Source organism: Varroa destructor, unplaced genomic scaffold (genome assembly GCF_002443255.2).
Source record: "Varroa destructor unplaced genomic scaffold, Vdes_3.0 BEIS01000002.1, whole genome shotgun sequence".
Classification (NCBI taxonomy): domain Eukaryota; kingdom Metazoa; phylum Arthropoda; class Arachnida; order Mesostigmata; family Varroidae; genus Varroa; species Varroa destructor.
The window spans coordinates 16,658,408-16,667,473 of NW_019211455.1; the positions used below are offsets into that span (position 1 = coordinate 16,658,408).

At 41.2% G+C, this 9,066-nt stretch overlaps 1 long non-coding RNA gene across 1 annotated transcript; it reads right to left on the bottom strand.

The window, feature by feature from the left end:
- Positions 1–2,872: 2,872 nt before the first annotated feature.
- On the bottom strand, positions 2,873–4,653 carry LOC147757448 (uncharacterized). The gene is made up of 3 exons (XR_015322028.1): positions 4,221–4,653; positions 3,185–3,398; positions 2,873–2,983 (listed from the first exon to the last, which is right to left on the bottom strand). It is a non-coding gene; the product is annotated as an uncharacterized LOC147757448 (long non-coding RNA).
- Positions 4,654–9,066: the final 4,413 nt, after the last annotated feature.

Genomic DNA, 9,066 nt, shown 5'->3' on the forward strand with positions numbered 1-9,066 from the left:
GCTCGATGTATTGCTTTGCTTCTATGTGTACTTGGCCGCCACTCATTGACCGTTAATGCTCACTTAATGAAGATGATACTTTTAGTTGTGTAATAGCAATGACGCCTTTACCAAATTAATAATCAAATGACGACCCCGTTCTTAGCAGCGGAAAAAGCTTTGGACCTGCAATCATCCGTTTGCCTCTATTTTCATTAGGCCTAGATATTTTCGAAGCTATCGTAGCTTTGTGAACTTATACATTTAATTTGAGCATTTTATTTCTTTCTCAGAGTCAATCTATTATCCCTATATTGTTTTATTAACGCGTGCAACTTATTTGCCTTTGGAAATGCCTTTCTAGCACAAGCGTAATCAATAACAGTACATAAGATGAATGTTTTCACGAAACACTGCTTTAGGAACGTCCCGCTAGTTTGCCATTAGGAAAAATGCGGCATTTTTTTATTGCAGCAGATGTGTAGTATTGCTGTTCTCACTTTAGACGTTGTAGCTTTACCTAATCTATACTACGCTGTTTACGTTAGATATAATTTCTCCTTTTCGCAAACATGGGTCAGCTCGCGTCAGGCGGACATCCTCGATACGTATCGAAAGGGTGCCTCCAGGTAACATTGGTAACGCATCGTTTCGCAAATTAGATTGCTACATTTAAAGGCTGTTTAAAGGATCACTTCAGTTATTGCCATCACGCGTTCCCTAAAAGAGCTTCGCATTAATAACCAGGCATAAAGGTCAAGTTGCCCTCTCTCGAGATAGACAACTGATTAGATTTCATTTTAACTGTATGCCGGCGCCAGGCGAGCTAAGTTACAGTTACGCTAGTATATCGACAGAACGCCTAGGGCTGCCGTTTCTCAAAATAAGCTATTTTCAGCACCAAATATATTGAGCTGTAATTGAAATCGTTTGGACATTCCACCTCCCACGCTCTTATACTGATCGCACTTCATAACCCCAGCGGCATTAGTGACGGAAGCAGATGTTTTAGCAAACCTAGATAAATGTGTACGAGCAGTACACGATGCAATGCTTACCAAACGAGTTTTTTTGGTTCTCCAACTTTTTTGGGGCACATTTGAGACATTGTAATCACGAAGCCTGCTCCTGATAAACAAAACAGAGTGTTTATACTTCAGATCGCTACATCTGTCCCACGTAATTTATGTTGGCAGAACACGCTTCGATCGCTATGTTCGCCAACGCTAACAGATCAAGCGGGCCCCTACACCAGTCGTGATCTATATGCCCCTTCAATTTGTCTAACATCGTTCGCAGCGAATTAGCCAATTTGTGTATCTATATTAAAAAAAAAAAAAACGTATTTCAGGCCTAATAAAAACTAACAGGAAACATAATACGCCAACAGCACAATATTAAATATCGGTATAGTTCATTTAGTTGTAGCGACATTGTAATATCTAAATATATATATATATATATATATATATATATATATATATACGTCTAAGAAAGCTTCGCGGCTGGCACTACACGGTAGACCACACATGTAGACAAAATATTGTTACAAAGTGGAAAAAAAGATGAAGAGGCGTCACGTTTGCAAATAGACAAGAATATATCTTTGTTACTCGCACAATGTTCAAGTTAGGAGATGGTAATAGACTGATCTCGGTCGACTGTAAACGACGAGTCGTCATTTTTGCCAATTATACCTGTAATACTTTTCCTTTGTAGGTGCTATTGGCCTGTTGAGGGCCCTCTGCCTCGCAAAATAGATCATAGATTTGCTGTACAGCGTAACTTGTTATCATGTGTCGATTGGTTGGATTTGTTACTTGGCGCGCTAGCTTGATTTATCGGCCATCGTTTAAATTCTACAGCAGGATGCGCCGGAATCGATTTTTCTCGTTTTCGTCCTTCTACGCGTACGGCATACGCCTAGGCTCCTAGCAGTTCGAACGTTCGATAGAGGAACTCGATGAGAAGATACGCCTACCAGTCGACTGTACATCATCTGAATCGTTGCTCGAATCTAATGCTTGTTTTCATTTTATCTGATCTGGCATTGCAGGGTCTCAGACATCGAGTCTCGCTTAGACAATGGAAACTTCATAGCCAGCGATGAGTGCTAGCTTAAGTACCGGTGCCACTAACAGGCTTTTGGGTGGAGCGAAGTCACGTTTATCAGCAATTTATAGCGGGACGATACAGCTGAGCTCTAGACATTGAGTGCAGCAGCTTTTTGAAAAGTACTATTAATTTATCCGCTGAAAGTAGCTTGTCCTTCAATAATCTTAAAATCCAAAGTACGCAGTTAAGCAATGGAAATCGGCCGCTAAGTGGCAAGCTATCCATAGAATATCTAGACCCACAAGAACCAGTAAAAACATCCGTACATTAAAACAGAATGTAGCAATATTTATATCTATCTAACTTGTGACGTTTCTGCATAACGTTTGCCAGTTCCTTCAATCAAGTCGAGAATTAAGCATCTTTCTTCTATGCACATGTAGTAGATCTATAGGAAGAAACAGAACGAATAGAAAAATGTAGGACGGTTGAAACTTATATGACCTGCTTGAGCCTCGGGTAACCAAAACTCGGCAGTAGTTAAATGATCATCAAAGGTGTTCTTCGACTGAATGACGTCTAAATTACGGGTCACAATATTAACAAATTAATGCCTTTGTTGATTTTAATCAACAAGCAAGCAGGGACCGGAGTGCATTATAAAACACCGTCGCACGAATTCTGTAACAAGCAACATCTGTTCACAATGCGGTCAGCCTTCTTTTCAAGCTACGCATATATATATATATATATATATATATATATATATATATATATATATATAAGCAGCATCTTTGTTACTTTCTAAGATAACACCGACGTTTATGATCTTTGCCTACCTTAGTCTAGCCTGCATGCCCCCGTGAGATATGGCAAGGTTGTCAAGTCGATGTCCTTGCCTATATACGGACGACCTTGCAGAACGTGAACAGTCTAAAAGAATGATAACCTACTCCAAAGGAAAAGCATTGTTTTCAGTTAGAAAATATTAATTTCACAATTGAATCAGGGCGGCTCGGTACACGAAACGTATGAAAAAAGCCTTTCAAATAAAAGGTATTAATGGCAGAATCTGACGAAAAGGGATAAATATTCATCGACACATTGGAAACATTTCGATCTAAAAGATAAAAGCTCACGGTTCGCTTACTTCGAGACTCTATCGCTAGCGTTGTAATAATGAGCATGGAAAAATAAAGAGCCGTGGAAGGGTCAACCTCAAAACGTGAGATACTTAGCGACGACAGGAGACGCGTCGCGTCCGTTATGCGCAACGCCGCGATTAGAACACATAAGTAGTGCATAGTTGATATCCTTAGTTACATCTTCATCGCAGTCGGCAACTATTTCCATGGTTGATATTCCTGGAAGGTATCGGGATAAAGTCAAGCAAACTTGTTGCCCCTTTTTCAGGTAAACTCCTCCGTACGTCCAATACACCGTTTCGCATAAAAGCATACGAGAATGTGCATATGATTAAAAAAAACCTACCGAAGGAACTAGAGCTCAGGCAGATTTTCTTCGAGCAAGGCAAATCTACCAAGAGCTTCATCTGATGAGCCTGAATTTGCCCTTTATTTTTTAATCTTTCGTCCTTCCGAAAGCTGATAAAATAGTGTTAACTTTGGGTCTCACTACAGTGAGAATACGCTTTAAATTCTAATGCACCTAGCTTGTGTTTACGTAGCAAATTTTAACAGCGAAGGGGAGGCTAGCTGGCTGCATTTCCTGCGACGGTTGGTGGCGGAAGGCTTAACGAAATATCAACATTTACAGGTACCGCTTACATGCAGCTCGTCTCGAACGGTACCGGTTGCCAACTTCACTATATTTACCAATTCTATCTCGCAGAGATCACATTGCAGAATATATGACGCGGCAATTTTGTTAAGAACGACGCCAGGCACTACTTTGCCTATGTATCTAATTATAGCTTAAAATATTTACCGTACTATATTAATATATGATAAGCTAGTAGAAATGCGTCGGATCTAAATGTATATGTTTGCCACCGTATGTCGATTATCAAACATATAAAACAAAATCAAATAATCAATCACACACACACCTATATAGGAATATAAAGCTATTGTGTAACATCATACATGCAGGAGGCGTATAACATGTCTTGGGACATATACTATGGAATGAATTACAATGGCCTGACAGGACATTAACCTACTTACGATCTATATTTTCAAGCAGTCGATATTTGAATTGTGAAAATCGTCAAAGCGACGCAGCAGTTAAGGTTCCGTGACGTTTTACGTGTCCTCACAAACTCGCCCATTCGCTTGCAGACGATAGTAATAAAATCGCAAAACAACAACAACAGATTCTGTATCCGTCCATCAGCACTAGAAACAAGTCAACGGCAGAAACTTTCGAAGTTAGCGTGCTTGCAGTACGCAGATTATATTTCTGTACAAAGTGAAAGTTGAGTTCCCTAGACAATGGAACGACAACTCCATAACTCACGCCACACGAATTGTTATTTTTGCAGTTACTATGCATAGAATCAGGTAAATTATCATCATATAAAGCTGGAAATACACTATGAGACTAGGTAAGGACAGGTAACTTGGGCTAACAGTTTCTTTGTATGTGCATCGGATCATGCTCGTATTCTGTTACCATGGCAGGGGTTAAATAGGTGACATGTTCAAGCTAAAAGTCGTTGTTTCCGAGTTACGACCCTCTTCAACTCGAGTGTTTATGGAAAGCATGCCATAAATCGTTTCGACTAATCGAACTGGCCCATAAAATCATTCCCTCAAGCGATAAACCATCGTCCTTACGGATGTTTTTACTTAATCCCAAACTCACCCATTACGCAAACTCTGCCAGCTAAACGAGGCATGATGCGGATATGATTTTGGATGATGAAAAGATGTGACTTGTTTTGCAGCAACGCTCGTCCGTACAACTATGGATAATAGGATAGCGTTCGTTTCGAGACGGTAGTGGCTTGTAATTTCCATTTGCCACGCCTTAACGGTCCTCTTCTCAAGTCAGAACCAAGCACTACTTTTATGTCTGTACTCGCATGGTGCGCTGTCAGGTGCCTACCGGTTTCAGCTACTGTGACTAAAAGCTCTGATTTAATTCGGTATGTCGATATGGGTATGGAATCATTTCTTAGGGCAACGGAGACCGCACCATGTGAAAACCATAAAGAAGACAAATTTATACCGTTCAGTTAACCCCTATATGCACGGTTACGAGTGCCTTCAGGTAAACAGTAAATTTAGGCATAATATTACTCGGACAGCCGTTTCTCAATGCTATTGGTTTAGCTACGCATACATTTAAACAGTGTTGACACTTTGTAGCAGAATAAATTTTGTGTAGGACACCTGAGCGCACGTAACAGACCTTTTAGACATTTTTGGATCGATGTATTACTCCCCTTGAGCGATGCAAGTGGGTCGAATAGACAGGCGATCTGCTGGGGCAGACCTTGATGTGGAAAAGGTGACTTTGAAAGCCAACAAACACTAGTGTTGCTACTGTTAGTACAAGCTCCATTTGCCACTGGTAGGCAGACGTTTGTAAATGGGCTTTGCCTTTCAAGCAATTCATGCGAGTGAGACGGACGACCAACAAAACAGGCCGAATATCATGCTCGTGTAAGTGCTCAAACGGCAGGCGACAATCGAGAAAAGTTTTGTATGAGAGACGTTCACACTTTCATTGGAAGTTGTTTTGAAAACCGCGGGGAGCTGCGATGGAATCGTCTCTATAAGCCAATTGAATATCAAGAAAGTTGAAGTTTTTGCTGAAGGTATTGACGTTGCAAAATTTAATAGTTGAACGCGTTGCCCGTTACAGGGATTACACCTTCAAAGACATTTGCTTTTAGCAGGGAAACATTTTTCTGCACGGGACTGTACTCATGGAAAAGGCATATAGAAGATACTAGCTTAACTACACGAAATGATAGAAATGGCTGGTATTGATTAGTAATGATATCTTTAATCATCAGTGAATAGGCTATAAAAACGATCCTATAGAACTCGGTGCACTGATATAAGCATTCGATTTAAGTAAAAGGCTTTTCGCCATTACGATTTATACAAATGTACCAGTAGAGATAAAAATAGATAAGCATAAGATTTACAACGTTCCCTTCGTTGATCACGTTCATCTTAGATAGGAAATTTTCGAAAATATTCATATTTTCGAAAATTTCCTAATTTCGAAAATTTAATAATTTCGAAAAGTCCTTGTGGGCTCAATCTTAGCCATTGATACTAAATACAATTTCAACCTATTTACAAAACCGTATTCAGCATGCCCACTATTTGATTATTACATTTGAATTACTGTTGTTGTTAATATGTTTTATAATATTGTCTATCCTGCAGTAGCCTTGTTAGATAGGAGAAAAAATGTTTTGTGCATTTTCCTGTCATCCGATAATAAGGACCAAAACCGTTTTACGGTATTTGTGCCTTGCTAAATCCCAGTGAGTAGGTTCCAACAATTTAAAATATCTGTGAGATATCAAATGTGGCAGTTCCTCCAGTGGCACATGGTAGCTTGTTTTTTTTTTTTTTTTTTTTTGGAAGGGTAGTCTTCTCATATTATGTAGTATTGATTTAAAAAAAAATAAACAAACTTCTTCTCTGCGAGTGATAGGGTCGCCACTAAACTTAGGGGATGGTGAGCTCCAAACTTCGAATGTCTAGCTTTAAATGTGAATGCTTCACTGCTTTGTCGAGCAAGTAGGGTAAGCGTTGCGTTGCTCCGTATGATGGCTGAATATATAGAAATGTACCGATATATTTTAGGAAACTTGCTATCGATAAGGTTGTCGTTGCCACGCGCTCTCGCCCACATCAGCCATGTCTTCGCCACATCTTCGAATGTCACCAAGTAGTTCATACGCTTGTTTAAAGTTCTGCGCGAACGCGTATCTTATAACTCCGTCAAGGGATATGTTTGCAAGAAAAGCTCTTATAAAATGTACAGCGAATAGGGAAGCGAAAGCTAAGCTGTATTTGGCAGAATATTTGACTAGAACGATACAGTCTTTTGCAGACGGTTGCTATCTATGCGTTGATGATATGGGCTTGTATTGCATAGGAGCACAGGTATCTAGATAAACTTTCCTCCGATCGTTTGTTGACTCAGCCTTGCGCAACTGAAGTGTCACCGTTGAACTTACATAGCAAATATGCTTCAGATCCTTTTCTACAAACTACTCTGCAAACCAACACCATTAGAGGAGAATGTCTTTCGAGACGTTCGTATTTTCATGTCGGTAAGGTCTCATAAGACAATAAACTTCGTAATATTTCCGGCATATCCTGATTGCATGTTATGGAGTCATTAAATACAACGATCGATACACGTCTATATCCACCGTCATGTGCGACACATGGATTTAAATAAGCCTACTTGTGAGGAACACACAGCTGACGCCGTATTACCTATGCACCGCTTACGAGAAATGGCTTCAATTTACTTCCTCGCTTGTACAGCTCGAGCTGGCGCGCGATTCGAAGGGTTCGAGTAGTCATAGGCCGGCTTTCGATCGCAATTCGCCCCGCCTTGTCTATTTCATCCATTTCGTCAACGCGTCTGCTATTCGCAGACTTTTCCGCTGTCCCATAACCCCTACAGTATCTTTCAGAAACGACGGACCGTTTCCCTAATTTATTTTTTCTCTACGTCGCCCATGTGCCCTATAGAATCTACGTTCGAGCCATTTCAAGCAGGATACTCGACGTGAAGTCGTAGAGCTGCAGTCATTGCTGTGAACCAGCAATGGACCGACTGTCAACCCGGCCCAGTTGCGCTGGCGTTTGGGCAGCAGTCGGGGGCCGCCCCGTTCATGGGCGGCGTTTATTCAGCGACTCGGTATTTCGCTCATGGCAGGTAACGGTGGTACATAGGTAATGCTGAGATGCTGTACATGGTTATATATAGGGCCACTCCTACACGCCTGCTAGACCTGCTCACCACCGACTCATACCGACTACGCCATTCGAACGATAGCGAATGGTACGAACTCCGCTCGAAGCGAAATAAACAGACGAAGAAGACGGAGGCTTGGGGGGAAGCAGGTAGGCAGCTTCTGCTAGTCTCACTGCCCGCTTCAGTCATTTGCCTTCGTCAATATGTAGCAGACAGACTCAGCAGTCATAGCAGCACGGTACCGCAACCACTAGCGAACTTTGACTATGTCGCTGACGTACCGTAAAAGCGAGGGACTGTGATGGGAGGCGGCGGGGGGGGGGGGGGGGGTGGAAACGGTTAGAGCGCCGCCATAAATGAACACTCCCAGCCAAACCATCTGCAACTGCTGGCACCGTAGTAGAACCCTGCCCTGGTGGAGGCGACAGTAGCTTCTGTAGAACATCAGCGCAGCAGCAGTGGCTCATGGCCAGTGAACGCACTACTCTACCTTTATCTGCTGTTCGACAACAACAACAATCCTAACGGTGTCGGTGATTGCCCGCTAGTAGAACCATAGAAAATACAGTCCCGACGTTGTATCAAAGGCTGCTTGCTGTTCTCACCAGAGAAGTACAAGCGTTGTATTAATAATTACTCCATTATCCTTCCGAGTGTATCAAGTATAGAAAGCAAATATATTGAGTTCTATGTCCGGTTGTACCATTAAGTGCTGCTCTATAATTTATAATAAGCGTTTATAATAAGCTGGGTGAATTGTATTAATCGATTTGTACTCTTTTTTAGAAGCACGGACCACCTGCATTTCTATTTGCTCTGTATGTATAGATAAAATTTCACGATCGAATATCCTAAAACTTCAGGAGCTCGTCGAAGTCGATTCCCCAGGTTCGTCCTTACTGTAAAATATTTATATTTCTAAAACAGAGTCAGTCTTTTGTTCAACCAACCTCCAGGGTAGGCCAATGATCTGCACAATTGTTATAGTTAACGCTTATTATTATCATCAAACTTTAAATAATATATTGAAACCTATGATTGTCTACTATAGGGCGTAGAGATATGAAGTTCATCTTGAAATAGCTAGATTCCTGGTTTGGACCCATCACA